Genomic DNA, 15,783 nt, shown 5'->3' with positions numbered 1-15,783 from the left:
CTAGAATAATTTGTTTGCAAAATCAGTCTTAGATTATCTCTGGTAGAAAGAGGGGTGACTACAGAAAGAAAAAATTATGTTTCAATGGGAAACTATAGCACACATTTGTGGATATTAGATTCTAGACCTATTCATTGTTTTTAAGATTTTTTTATCCATCCATAAGCTGGACTGGATCCTAAATTCTTCTAGCTTCTTCAAGTATCTGGCAACATCTCTCCAAACCAACATTTTCCATTTTTTCCCTACCCATCTGACTTGAGGTCACTAAGAACAAAGACTGCTTTTTTTCCCTGCAAAGAGAAACTGGACAACTTTATATAAACTTCAGTGAAATCACCACAGCAGCTCATGTATGGGGAATTTTTGTGCTTTTGCAGTGTGAGACACTCACAAAGATCACCAGAGACGTTCAAACTGCAAACCAAGAAAATCTCTCCAATTGCCACTGCCTGCCTTCATTTCATTTGAAGAGGTTTTCAACCCAACTTCTAGAAATCTTACTATCTTTCCTCTGTACTCAGAGTAGATTTATAGTCTGCTCCAACCATTAAGCACTGTTTTTCTCTTGTTCTCAGAGAAATGCCTCTTTTTAAATACTATTTGCTGGCACCATATAGGCCTAACTTTGGGAGCCCACTTGCATCACCACTTTCTAATGAGATAAAGCCCTGTAACTGAACTGACCTATTCTCACGACTATTGAAATGACCTGTTCTCATGAATTAGAGACGGATTCAATGAGACAGGGAGCAGTCTGCCAACTCACCTTATGAACTGTGAAAATTCTTGAAAGTTTCAAAGATGGGAATAAAGAGTATGAGAATATGCCACTCCCAAATATACTTTTTTTTGACATAATTCCCAGACCCTTTATTTCTTTCCTTAGCCTAGAAGTATAAATCCACATACTGCAGGTGGTATTGGCATAGTAAAAACTTGCTCAATGAAAAAAGAATCATGAGCAACTTTGGCCATAGAGTCCAAGGATTTTGTTGGGCAGCTGTTGCTTTAGCAGCAGGTTCTGCAGTATCTTTAAGAATTAAGGAAAAGCCTTAATTAAAAGAATTAAAAGAATTAAGGATCATAGCCTCATTTGCACTTACTCCCAGTGAGGGGCATACATATTTGCCAAAGGAAGCACATTTTGAATTACAAATGCCTCCTGGTAATTCCCATTTGAATCTGTGGCTTGAGACTAAAAAGGTGACAGCTGTGGGGGCCAGTAAAACTTTAGGAGATGTAGACTACGTAGATGGTTTTATTCTGGTCATCCTGGCCTTATGTCCCTAATGTACAGAGCCTTGATGCAAGTTTCTCTGTGTTTGGGTTGTTAACCAGTGGAACAACCAGTGGTTGTTAACAGGGAAATTGATCTCAAGGTTTAGGGAACCTAACATGGTGGATAGAGGGCTGAGTTTGTTCCAGAGAAACAAGGTTTTTGAAAATCAGGAAGACATCTGTGACAGGCAGAACTACAGGATCAACAGCATTGTGGCAAATCCAACAGTTATTTGGAGATTAACTTACCCCCTTGCAATGGCCTGAGAGGTGTTAAATGTGGACAAAAGAATCATGAAGATCTTCATGGTGTTAGAATTTGGAAAACGGTGGTTAGAGAGTGAAGAAGGAATGAAAAGAAGCATTTTGATATCACATCATGGGAGGAGGCTGTCTACTTCAGTGTCAACTATTTCTCTTCCTAGTCAAAGTGATTTTTGAGGTCTCCAGCATTTGCACAGGACCAGATATCAGGAAGAGCATTCTTCAGTTGTGAAATATGCACCTAAAGTTTAACACATTGTAATTTAGCAGCATTGTCAGTGGTCAAAAATACTTGGTAGGGTCCTTTCCATGAATCTCACTTTTGCAAAAGCATCAGAATAAAGCAAAACTGTTTGTAAATGACAAGACTTAAACGTGTCTATGGTGAAAGACCTGATAAAAGTTCATTATAATGGAATTGACAAGGAAATTTGGTTATTTCTGTGACATACAACATTTTAAGGTAATAACTCGAATTATGAGTGGTAACATTATACCAGGGCATATCAGATTTTTAGGAATTTCACACAATTTTTAGAACTATTATAACATGCATCCATATAAATATAACCTAAGTGTTTATCACCACTCGTTTGACAATGCTTCTCATGTAGCTTCACATAACAAATAAATCTAAATAATTTAACATCTCTTTTATAATGTGAAATATAAATCTTTTGAGATTGTCCAGGGACTCTGTGGAAATCCCAAAGTTACTTTGAGGTCAAAAAGACTGCATTTAGAATTTAATTTGGGAAAGCTGTCAAAATGTCAAAAGATTAGGACATTTGGCTAACAGGATCAAAGAACATTATAAAATAATAGATAATTATCTATTTAATTCATGTGAAAACAGATTTTAAAGACAGATACAGAAGGTTACACAGTAGTGAACAAAAGTTAGCTCTTTTAATACCGTAAAGACTGAGTTTTCCTAAGTAATCAAAGCCCTCATAAAAACAACACAAAGCACAGTAAATTATTTTGGTAAGACCAAAATCATTGCTTTCCAAGTAGATTACCTAAAAGGTTTAAAACACACACACAACTTTTCCAATATCTTATCTAGATTAGACCAACAGGCCAAGAAAACTTTGTGCTATTAGCAGAGAATAAAACAAATCCTAATTTTGCACTAGCGTATTCTGATACTAAAACTCACTTAAAAAAAAAAAACGGTAAGTCCATTCTAATCTTAGCCAGCTTGACCCCATATAACACTCCTTTCTCAAGATTCTTTTTCTACAAAACTTACACAACTTTTTAGATCCATTCATAATTTGTCTTATGTCTTTCTCCTTTTTATAATTCTGGAACAATCAATTTTACTTATCTTACCTATTTTTCATACACAGTTGTTTCCCTTCACCCATATTATTTCTTTTTTTTTTTTTTTAGTGTTTATTTGAGAGAGACAGAGACAGAAAGAAAGAAAAAAAGAATCAATGTAAGAAAGGAAGAAAGAAAGAATCCAAAGCAGGCTTTGCAGTGTGAGCACAGAGCCCCATGCAAGGCTCGAACCCCAAAACTGTGAGGTCATGACCTGAGCTGAAGTCAGACACTTAACAGACTGAGCCACCCAGGGGCCCCATGCCCTTATTATTTCTAAATAGTTTCAGTTACATATATTGATTAGCATTCTTAACCCTTAGAATGCTTAATTCCCGGTTCAAACCAAGAAGTAAATGTGGACTATTACACCGCATTCTGTGGACGGGTAAATTTATAAATACACTTTCTATTATCTAGAAATAAATTCTTCCTCATACTACTTTTTTAATGTGGCACAAAAATGTTTCCTAACAGACCCAAATATCTGTAGTTCTTCTGTAAAAGGAAGCCAAAGTGGAGAAACCTATCTTCAGTGATGTTTCAATATCTTGTATTTGGAAATGATCTAGGTATTTAATGACTATATCATTTAACTTACCTCCATGTAACTTAAAAATTTCAAGTTACTAAAAAGATTTGGAAACTATTTATAGGTAGACGTACCATAAAACCTAACTATTGTTGAAAAGTTCACATAAACTTTTATCTTACTTACATCTATTTACTTATTCTTAACAATGATGTTTACGTTACTGCAAGATTTATGAGATATTAAACAGCTAATCATCTTAAGTAATTTTTCTTGTTGATAAGTTCCGTAACAGAGATCATGAAGTAATTTAATCATTAGTAAACTTAAGTAGAAGCTGTATGTCTGCATTATATTTAATGCTGATAACTCTAAAGACACACCTATTTTGATGAAACCAACAAACTTAAACTAGCCTTTATTTATTGAAGATTATCCTGGATCACATGAACTTGAACAACATTTGGGTAGTTTCTATGTTCCTGAGACAATATTTAATTTAAGCCAATCAAATAGAGTTCACAAATTAATTTTGGCAGTATCATCCAGAGGTAAAAAAAAAAAAAAAAAAAAAAGTCATATGGCTATGTAACATACATTGATATGTGTATTTAACAGACATACCTAAACATAGAGATACCAACATAGATCTTAGAGCTTTTGTTTTAAAATTTTAGCCATGTGTGAGACAGGTATAATCATGGGAAGTTAACTAGTTTATTTAAAAAAAAAACAAAACAGTTGTATCTAAATTATGTTTCTGGCAGATGGAATAAGTTCAGGTTAATTGCTCAGATGGCTTAAACTTTTCACTATTTGTGTTGAAGATTTTTAAGATTTTTATTTGCTTACTTTCCCAATAGCCTTACCTTTCCTTCCCTTTCTTTTCCTTTTCTGATAAAAATTACTTCTCTGAAGTCCGCATTTCAAAGCGTTGGCCCTCATTTCTGAGAGAAAGCAGGGTAGAATATTTATATCTCAAAGGCACACAAAAAAGAATGAAAGTTCCTCCAAGAAGGACTTTTGTTTCCTAAGACCAGAACTTTTACAGTATCTACAAGCCTTTTGAGATAAATAGGGGAAGTTTGGGGGCCGGTGAAAAGGACAGGTAGGCTTTTTTTGTGTGTGTTCTTGTAAAGACTCAATTTGTAAGACAAGTTGTACAAGTTGTCCTCAATTTTTAGGACAGTTATTTTTAATTCCTCAAAGAACTGGGTTGCAACCTGAATGATAAGATGGAAATCAAAAGATTCCTATGTTCTAGATTTAGGGCTGTTTGGGGAATGTTTTCATAAGTCCTCCCACAAAGGTTTCAGAATATTGTTCTTTCCCTCTGGGGTCACAGCTTCATCTTGGCTGAGGGGAGAAGGCCTTTAAAAAAAAGTTCCTATCAGGTCCTATCAGCTGCCAGTTTGGCCAACTTTTGACCAGAAAGCTACTGAAGAGAAATCCTTTTGAGTATCTTGTAAGGTTTCAGCCACTGCAACAGTAAATATTCCTGGCAGTGTTAAATAACTTCATAGACACGAGAAGTGTCCCCAACGAGGGTGCAAAATAAACTACTCTCCCAAGACCAAAGAAAACCAAAAGAAAGACAGTCAGTTGGTAGGAACCTACCAGCAAATGGAGTACAGCCCAAATCTCTGTTCAGCCATATCTAGCTGGAAGTGGGGTGTGACCCACATTTCCATCCATCCATATCTGTGGGCCCCTCAACCTGATGGTTGTCAAGCTAAATCCTCAGGACATAAAATGAGACAAACAAGAAGGCAATAGCTGTCTCCGAAGGAGAAAATGTATACAACCAGTGGGTACCAAAAAGCAAATTTCTAAGTCCCAACTCAAGATCTAAGTCTTCCAAATATTTTTTACCTGCAAATCTGAATTTGGAAAGGAAGAGATCATGTGAAATGTGACCATTCTCTCTCAATCAGGCACTATCGGTAGAGATCTGGCAGAGCTGACTTTGGTAAGAATTACTCTTTGCAGTCTTCTGCGAGTTTTCGCAGGATCCCACATGCAGACTCTGGAGCGAGTAAGGTTGTCCCGGCAAGTCTCATTCTGGGCACCAGAAACTTAGAAGAGGAAAAATAATTTTCCTTCTACCCTTTATGGTAAGTGCTTCCGAGACTCCTTTTTTCCTAGGGTAGCTTCTAAATGTTTATCTACCTTAAAAGTTCTCCACTGTGGCTACTGTAATTTGTGATTATTTTTGATAAGGTTAACTTGTTGGTTCAGCCTTAAAATTGTATTCACCTAAGACCTCATGCTAGACCCAGTCCAGCCCCAGCCCCAAGTTCAGTTTCTAAGTCAGAGCCGGTCCAACTCCGGCCTGTTTCTGTAACCAGTGGGGAAAGAAATGCTCAAATAAAGTCTGAAAATTCATAAATAACTGCAGAACTAGGATGAGAAAGGGACTTACCTACAACCACTAGTGGCAGCAAGAAAGAAGGAAGTGAGTTCCAGGGGCTGTGTGGGTACTTCTGCTTGTTTGCTCCTGAGGGCTCTCAGAGGTCTCATTCGGTTGCTTCTTCTGACACTAGAACTGTTAAAGGTAAACTGAGGCATATGACAATACTTGAGAGTTTATCTGAGCCAAAAATTAATTTGAATCTGGCAGTATCCAATGTAACAGACAGAAAAGGGCTCCGAGGAACTGTACAAAATGAAAAACTTTTATAGGCAGAAAGGAGTGGGAATAAGGAAGTTACTATAGTAGACACAAAAGAAGATTGGTTTTTGCAAGGTTACTTTTCTTTCAGGGATGGCAAGGGTCTATCAGGCAGATTACCAAAATTGAGCTGATGAGGCAATTACTAGTTGATTTATTTAAGATTCCATTTCTGGGAGAGCTGAAACTTTAAGTCTGGGTTTGGTGACATAGGGCTTAGCATAAACGATTCCATTTTGGGCCCAATGTCATTTTTGTTTTTTAAAAAGAAACTTGTTCGTAGATAATTTCATTGGTTCCAAAAATCAATGACTCACCCAGATTCTACTCCTGAACTTGAGCTCTGCATATGTGAATTTCATCAGCATGTTTCCATGTGGAAATCCTCACCTTCACCAGCAGGGGTGTGCAGGCTCATACTAGCTTGTGAGAGCTTATTGTGCTCATCTTTTCCCAATTCCTGTGCCATGACATCATCTTGATAGCCTGAAAGTGACCGTGAGGGATAGATTTACATTATGGGAAGCAGCAATTCCTGCAAACAGGTTTTTCTCCTACCCCTTACCCCTCAGAAAGCAAGTTTATTAGTGCACTACTGCTTATAGGAATCTCAAAGTCAACTTGTCCAAGTGGAATGTTTTCTATTCTTTTGCTTCTTCCTTTACCTTTCTTTGTGATGGTATCACTAATCAGAAAACTAGCCAGTCTCTTTGACTCATTTCATTCCCGTATGTTTATATCCAATTATCCTTAGACATGAGTGAGTCAATGTGCAGACTATACTCTGTTACTAGTAACAGAAATGTAGCTAGGTAATGGAATATTGTTTATCTTAGGGTGGTATGCTTAGTGCCCTATCACGGTACCTATGAAGGAAACTAGAACATGTCACCCCCAAATTTGCCTCTTTGACATAAAAATTATTTTGAGCTGCAGGCAATTAAACAACAGTAAATGCAAACAAATAAACCCCTGATTTTATTGGAGATAGACTTATCAGCTCAGAGATGGTGTCAGAGGAATCTGCAAACAAACCCTGGTAAACTAACCCTTATCTATCTTAATTAGAAAGTTAAGGAAATTAACTACTTAAGGAAGATAGCAACTACCTAGCCATAGTTCAGTTGGCACTAGCCCAACCCATGTCTTGTCAATTCTTCACAAATTTATTGTTTGTCTAAAAGATGCCAACGCTTTCTGTTTTGGTTACTTTTTTGGGTATTCATTCTCTTGTGAAGACGCCCATGTACATGTAAAAATTCAAAAAAACATTTGTGTGCCTTTCTCTTGTTACTGTCAGTTTAATTTTCAGACTAAACCAGTGACCTAAAGAGAGTTGAGGAAAACCTTTTCCTCCCCAACACCTGAGAAACACAGTATTTCCCAGCCTCCATTGTGTTTGGGTGTGGCCATGGGACTGAGTTCTCTGAAGTGGAATATAGACAAAGGGTGATGTGTGCCACATCCTGGCCTTTCCCTTAAGGCCATAATATAGTTCCTCCATGTTCTCTTTTCTCTTCCTACTTGATCCAAACTAAATAGGGCAGCAGCCTGGCTTTGACCATGGGGTGACAAAATCCTAACACAGTTCTTAAAACTTCTTTGTAACATGGTCCCTTTTGGCAGTCTGGTGAAGCCCTTGGATCTCTTCTGCACATAATGTTTTTAAACACATAAAATGTAGAGGATTGTAACAAAAATTAATTATGTTGAAGTACAGTTATCAACATTTTAAATGACATAATTGTATAGTTATAAACACATTAAATATTTAGCAGCTGAGAATAATTTATGATAATTTAAGAGTGATGTTAGGTGTGAGTGATATTTCCAGACTCTGTAATAACTGAATTGTGATATGAAAATATCTGTGATTTCCATTGGTGACTGGGTCACAGGGACTGTCAATGCTACTGTGATTTGTTGTCACTATTTAAAATTAAAGAGATGACTCAACTTCATTTAGAAGCTAGTGAATATAAAGATGTAATTTGTTTCCCCATTTCAAGTTTAAAAATTAACTAAATTCTGTCTGTAGGACCATTTGGGTGTCCATTGGTCTTAGGTTAAGACCACTGGCAGTGGATAACAGCTCCCATGACGGATGCCTGGCTTCCTAGATGACCTGAAGGATCAGAACCTGCCTGAACAGTTACATGAGTGAGAAACAAACCCCTGTCCTGTTTGAGTTATCATATTTTGGGAGTTTTTTTCCCCGAGCAGTTCAACCTGCCAACATCTACTAAGTATCTCCTCAATTTTAAGTCTCTTTTCCATCACTACTATTGCTACCTGGTACAGTTATTGCTGAGGTATTGCTTAGGAATTGTAACAGTTTTTTTTTTTGTAGCTTTTTTTGTGATATAACTTGTATGCAACACGTTCATTCTAAGTGAACAGTTTTATGAGCATTAACACATGTATACATTCGTATAGAATCAACATATGAAGTATTACCATTACCCCATCAAGTTCCCTTGTGCCATTTCCCAGTCAGCTCTGCCCCCTCCTTGCTCCCACCTACTGTGCTTTGCTATTTTTATAGTGTTTTTCTTTCTGTATACATCCACAACAAAGACTATCAGAAGTGGCCATACTGGGAAGCTCTGGCTTGTTCTCATTGTTCTCATGTTATTCCCCATATTTGATTAAATGTATAATGTTTGGTGTAGGATATTTGCTGTTTTTAGTGCTTTCTACTGGATTAAGAAAGCTGTCTTCTCAGAAGAAGTAAAACTGTCACTATTTGCAGATGACAAGATACTATATAGAGAAAACCCTAAAAAGTCCAATAAGTGAATTCAGTAAAGTTTCAGGATACAAAATTATATACAGAAATCTGTTGTGTTTTTATATACTAATAATGAAGTAGCAGAGAAAGAAATTGAAGCAATTTCATTTATACTTGCATCACAAAGAATAAAATGCCTAGGAATATTTACCCAAGGAGGTGAAAGACCTGTATTCTGAAAACTATAAGACATTGATAAAAGAAATTGAAGATGACACAACCAAATGAAATGATATACCATGCTCATAGATTGGAAAAATTAATATTAAAATGTACATACTACCCAAAGCCTTTTACAGATTCAATGCAGTTCCTATCAAAGCACCAATAGTATTCTTCACAGAACTGGAACAAATAATAGAATTTTTATGGAACCACAGAAGACCCTGAATAGCCAAAGCAATCTTGAGAAAGAACAACAAAGCTTGAGTTATCACAATCCCAGATTCAAGCCATACTATAATGGTATAGTAACCAAAACACTATGGTACTGACACAAAAATAGATACATAGATCAAATGGAACAGAAAGCCCAGAAATAAACCCACTCTTACATGGTCAGTTAATCTGTGACAAAGGAGGTGAGAATTTACAATGAGAAAAAGACATCTCTTCAATAACTGGATAGTTATAAGCAAAAGAATGACAGTGGACCACTTTCTTTTTTTTATTATTATTTTACTTATTAAAAAAATTTCTGTTTTACGTTTTATTTATTTTTGATAGAGAGACAGAGCACAAGTGGGGGAGGGGCAGAGAGAGAGAGAGAGGGAGACACAGAATCCAAAGCAGGCTCCAGGCTCTGAGCTTCAGCACAGAGCCTGATGTAGGGCTTGAACTCACAAACCGCGAGATCATGACCTGAGCCAAAGTTAGACACCCAACTGACTGAGCCTCCCAGGCACCCCGACACTGGACCACTTTCTTATACCATATACAAAAATAAAGTCCAAATGGATTAAAAACACATCTGAACCCATAAAACAGAAGACATAGGTATTAATCTCTTGGACACTGGCTTTAGCAACATTTTTCTAAATATGTCTTCCAAGCAAGGGAAATGAAAACAAAACTAAACCATTGGGACTACACCAAAATACAGAACTTTTTCACATTGAAAGAAACCATCAACAAAATAAAAATGGCAACCTATTGGATGTGAGAAGACATTTGCAAATGATATATCTAATAAGGAGTTAATATACAAAATATATAAAGCTCTCTTACAACACCAACCCCCCTTCAATAATCTTATTAAAAATAGACAGAGGACCTGAATAGACATTTTTTTCCAAAGAAGACATACAGATGTGCAAGAGACACATGAAAAGATACTCAACATCACTAATCATGAGGAAAATGCATATCAAAACCACAATGAGGTATTACGTTACACCTGTCAGAATTGGTACTATCAACAAGAAATAACAACTGTTGGAGAGGATGTGGAGAAGAGAGAAACCTCATGCACTGTTGGCAGGAAGGTAAATTGGTGCAGCCACTCTACAAAAAACAGTATGGAGGTTCCTCAAAAATTAAAAATACCACATGATCCAGTAATTCTGTTACTGGGTAGCAGAACTTAAAGAAAATGAAAACACTAATTCAAAAAGATGTATGTGCCTCTAGGTTTACTGCAGCATTATTTACAATAGCCAGAATATGGAAGCAACCAAAGCATCCAATGACAGATGAATGGATAAAGATGATGTGGTACACATACACACAATGGAATATTATTTGACTATAAAAAAGAATGAGATCTTGCCAATCATGACAACATAGATAAACTTAGAATATTATGCTAAATAAAATAAGTCAGACAAAGACAAATACCATGTATTTGCACTTATATGTGGAATCTAAAAAACAAAACATAGGAACAAACAAAGGAAACAGAATTATAAATACAGAGGAGAAAGTGGTGGTTGCCAGAAGGGAGGAACATGGCAGGTGGGGGTGGGGAATGGGTGAAATAGATGAATGGGTCTAAGAAGTCCAAACTTCCAGTTATAAAATGAACAAGTCACAAAAGTGTCGAATACAGCATAGGGATTATCAGTAATGTGGTAATAACTTTGGGTGACAGATGGTTAACTATACTTATTGTGGGAAGCACTGTGTAATGTATGGGACTGTTAAAGCACTATGTTGTACATATGAAATTAATATAACATTGTATGTCATGTATACTTCAACAAAAAAGGAATCTACCTTCTGGACAACAGCTAAGTGTTTAATAGAAGTTGAATTAGTGGGAGGTGAATTATTCTCAAAGGCTTTCTTTCTGATTATTGAGGTGGTTATATGATTTCTCTCCTTTATTTTTAAATGTTTTCTAAAGCTAAACCACCCTACCTTGCTGGCACTTAAACCCAACTGAGTCATAATATATATTGCATTTTTATACATAAGTCTGTTGTACTCTTGGTGAGTATAAAAACAAGTATAATAATTTTTTAATTTAAATTTTATTTAGTTACCATACAGTGCAATATGATAGCATTTTTCCCCGTGAAATTGTGTATACTTATGTCCCAAGTCTACACAATCCAATTTGAGTAAATCGGAGGATGTTTCAGTCACGTCCATAAAACAATCACTTTCAAAATTTGGTTTCAGTTTCCTGTGTATCTATGTGTGTGTTTGTATAGGGCCTTAGATGGACTTTAATTTGTATTATTATGAAATGGTTAAGAAATATGCAGTGGATGTGTAATGTGAGACACTACATTGCAGTTAGAAGCAACCTACTACATTTTAATACAACATAGAGGGTTGCTCAACACATTGCTAAGTGAAGAAAGAAATATTATGAATATTTATCACAAAGTTATTTATGTAAATTAAAACATACACACAAAATACAATATAAGCATACTCCTATATTCAAAGGCGCAAATCAAAAAATCTTCCTGCTTTTGTGACTTTATGACACGTCTTACTTTGGGATGGCTTGCCCTCCACCCATCCAAACTTGATGGGCAGTCAATCCCCAGCTTAGGACCCATCTTTATAGAAATCTTTCCAGAGTAATTCGATACCACATTTATCTCTCCCACATTCCAAATTCCTGTGGCATATTTACACATTTTTCACCCAATGTCTTACATGAAACAAGGTAAAAAAATAAAAAAAGAATCAGCTGGAAGCAGGTATTTTTAACATACTTATTTCTCCAACTAGATGTTAGGTTGAATGACTGTATATATGCTTGCTCCCCATGGAGCACTGGGTATTTTGGGTCATTGGTTATTAGAAATATACATTATTTTCATGCCATGTCAGGAAAACTAGCCTGTCCTTGTTATGAAGAGAGGCTCTTGTAATCATTTTTGTTTACCACATTTTTCTTCCAAACTTTCCCTTTTTCTTCCTTTCTCCTCCTTGAAAAAAGATTTTGGCATAACATCATCTTTCTAATTCCTTTTTCTTTGCTTTTTCCTCTCCACTACTGACCACAGGCAAGATTAGAGGTAATGAAGTCTCTATAGTTTTGCTTACTCACCTGTTTTAATGACTTCTTCATCTGGGTAGTTGGAAAAGTACCTGAGTTCTTAACTGTCTCTTGTGACTGTACAAAACTTATTTTTTTCTTGTCCATGAAGACGTTTATTTTCATCCATGTGTATTCACTGTCACTTGGTTTATGATTAACCCAGGGCATAAATCTGAAGAGACAATAAAGAATATGCAGTTAGATGGTGATATAATTCCACAGGTTCTGCTAACTGGGTATCTCTCAGAAATTCTTTGAGATTCCTGTATCTATCCCCATATGTTACCAGAAGCCCTTGGGAATAGAAATTTCTCCTTGTGGCCATAGTGTAACAATACCCCGTGGCTCTAGTGCATGGTAGAATTTCCTCTGAAAACCTGGAGTCTGAAGATAACTCCACATAAGAGGACACATTGTCAGTGAACACCATGCAGAGACATGGTGGGTGGTTGAGCTATTTCTGTCCTGAGTCTGAAAAGGATCTAATAAATAGGAAGAACTATTTGCTCTGTAAGAGCAATTCGTATTTCTGCTGAGGGGGTTCTTCCATACTTCACGCTCTTCCCCACCTAATACTTTCAGTTTTGTCATGTGACTATTACTTTAGCTCTGAAACCTAACTCCAACTTCATCTGTCTTTTTATGCCTGGATGCCTAAAACCCCGTACCAATTCCTAAGATTTGGTCCTAAAGATTGTAAGTGATATATATTCAGCCAACATCCCTGGCACAAAACCTTTCAAACTATCTGTGGTGAAAGACAAGTTATTTATTTCCAAACTGTCAGCTACTGTGACTTTTGAAAAAAGTCTTAAAATCTGCATAGATGTCATGGCAATTGAAACTATTTAGAAAATTTCAAATACTTACCCTCAGTTTCCATATGGATCTTGATGAGGACCAGTAGAAGCATTCCGTGGGCTGGCACATGGACTGTATGTTTCTGTCTGTGGACCGTAATTTGAGAATCACTGCTGTAAAAGAAAGGCTGTGAGAAAAGAGAGGTGGTAGAAACACCCTCCAAGACAAGACTTCACAGTAGAAAAGTCTTTGCTAGGGAGCATGAGAAGACAAGGCAGGGTTTATCTAAGCATTCTCATATCCCTATATCCCCTTTACACATTTTAGGCCTTTGACATAGAGAAAGTACAGCAATATTTACTGTATTGATAAATTGATTTACATGTATGATAATGAAGAACTAAACCATTGTACTATACAATGTACATACGTTAATTCACTCATTTATTTGTCCAACATTAACTTGATACCTATATAATGTTTTAGGTGCTAGTGATTCAGATATGAATAATAAAACATTATCCTTCATCTTAAGAATATCATAATCTAGTTATCCCAAGGTTTTAATCTTTTATGGCATTAACAACATGTTCCTAGAACAGCCCATCCTACCCAGAGTTTTATTTGCCTCACAGATATTCCTGTGTCTAGACATTCCCTGAAGACAATATACCCTTCTAGTGACTCAACTTTCAGGTGCCAGATCTAGAATGGAGATGTACTACTCTTGGTTCTTGATCCAGGAATGTGGTCTAAGTGGAAGATGTGATCAGAGAATAGAAATATTAGTCATTATGTTCTCTCAAGAGTTCTGTATGTTAAAACAGATATTATAGCATCCCCTTTGTTTATATTTAATATTTTCCGATTTCTTGACCTTCAACATTTTGGTGTCATTATGTTTTAGATGTATCTTTCGAACAGCTTAAAAAGGGATTTTATTTAATTCTAATTTATAAACTCACTGACATTTAACATTAAGGAGAATTTGGCCCACTTAAAGTTAGTGTGATTTGGGGTACATTTGAATTTATTTCTACCTTTTTCTTTTTTTGCTTTCTATTACCATGTTCTTCCCCCGCACCCTCTTTTATTTCCTGTCCTCTTAACTGGAATAATTACTTAAACAATAGACTTTAAGAACGTTTTTAGATTCACAAAACTGAGTGGAAAGTACAGAGATTTCCCATATGCCTCATCCACCCCTTCCCCCCTTCACTGTGTCTTCTATCAACACTATGCAGTGGAGTGGTACATTTGTTACAATTGATGAACCTACATTGGTACATCATTATTTCCCAAAGTCCATAGTTTATGTTAGATTCACTTTGGATGTCATATATTCTATGGGTTTTGACAAATGTATAATGATGTGTATTCATGATTACCCTATCACACAAAATAGTGTTGCTGCCTTAAAAATCCTCTGTGCTTCCCCTATTCATTCCTTCCTAACTCCTAGTAACTACTGATTATTTTTTTTTACTGTTCCATAGTTATGTCTCTTCCAGAATGTCATATATTTGGTATCATATAATATGTAGTTTTTTTCAGATTGGCTTCTTTTACTCAAAGTGTACATTTAAGTTTACTCCATGTCTTGTCATGGTTTGGTAGCTCATTTCTTTTTAGCTCTAAATAAAATTCTCTTGTCTGGATGTACCACAGTTTATCCATTCACCTACTGAAGGACATCTGGTTTTTTTTCCAGTTTTTGGCAATTATGAATAAAGCTACTACAAACATCTCTGTGCAGGTTTTTATGTGGACATAAGTTTTCAGATCATTTGGGGAAATACCAATGAGTGTAATTGCTGGATATTTTAAGAAGATGTTTAATTTTCTAAGACAGCATGGAACTCTATCCCAAAGTGCTGTGCCGTTTTGCATTCTGACAAGCAATGAATCAGAGTTCCTGTTGCTCTACACTCTGCCCAGCATTTGGTGTGGTTAATGTTTTGGATTTTGGCCTTTCTAATAGTGTGTTATGATATCTAATTCTTGTTACAATTTTCAATTTCCTAATAACATATGAGGATGAGCATCTCTTCATATGCTTATTTGCCATCTCTATTTTTAATGAAGCAAATGTTTAAGTCTTTTGCCCATTTTTAAATTATTGTTGAATTTTAAGATTTGTATATTTTAGAAAACAGTCTTATATATGTCTTTTGCAAATCTTTTCTGCCACTCTGTGGCTTGTCATCTTATATTTTGATGATTACATTTTATCCTTCACTTCCCTTTAGAGTTTTAAAAGTTTTACTATATATATCATAGATATGGATCATAGATATCTATATGATACATACATATGTGTATATATATATATGTGTGTGTGTGTGTGTGTGTGTATCCCATTAGTGAATTAAAAGATTTTAGTATGCAAATTTAACAAACTTTAAAATCAATCTGTATCTTTTGCTCCTCTTATGCAAAGAAATACTTGGCTAGGGAGGTGTTAAGATGGCAGAGAAGTAGGGGGACTCTGGGCTTTCCTCAACCCTCAAACACAGCTGTATTGAGGTCAGATCACTTGGAACACCCAGGAAATCAATTGCCGAGTGGCAGAGGGATCTCCAGAATTGGAAAGAAACAACTTGGCAGGTGCAGGG

At 36.0% G+C, this 15,783-nt stretch overlaps 1 long non-coding RNA gene across 1 annotated transcript in view; it reads right to left on the bottom strand.

Annotated features, from left to right (window-relative positions):
* The window catches only part of LOC128311939 (uncharacterized), a 28,359-nt gene extending 12,953 nt beyond the window's left edge, over positions 1-15,406 (bottom strand). Inside the window, exons 1-4 of the long non-coding RNA XR_008290674.1 lie at positions 13,238-15,406; positions 12,377-12,509; positions 6,395-6,563; positions 5,829-5,951 (exon numbers count right to left, since the gene is read on the bottom strand). This is a non-coding gene — a long non-coding RNA (uncharacterized LOC128311939). The remainder of the gene's footprint in view (positions 1-5,828; positions 5,952-6,394; positions 6,564-12,376; positions 12,510-13,237) is intronic.
* Between the last annotated feature and the right edge of the window lie 377 nt (positions 15,407-15,783).

The sequence above is a fragment of the Acinonyx jubatus genome, chromosome D1, assembly GCF_027475565.1.
Source record: "Acinonyx jubatus isolate Ajub_Pintada_27869175 chromosome D1, VMU_Ajub_asm_v1.0, whole genome shotgun sequence".
Taxonomy (NCBI): domain Eukaryota; kingdom Metazoa; phylum Chordata; class Mammalia; order Carnivora; family Felidae; genus Acinonyx; species Acinonyx jubatus.
This window is presented reverse-complemented; position numbering and strand designations above follow the sequence as displayed.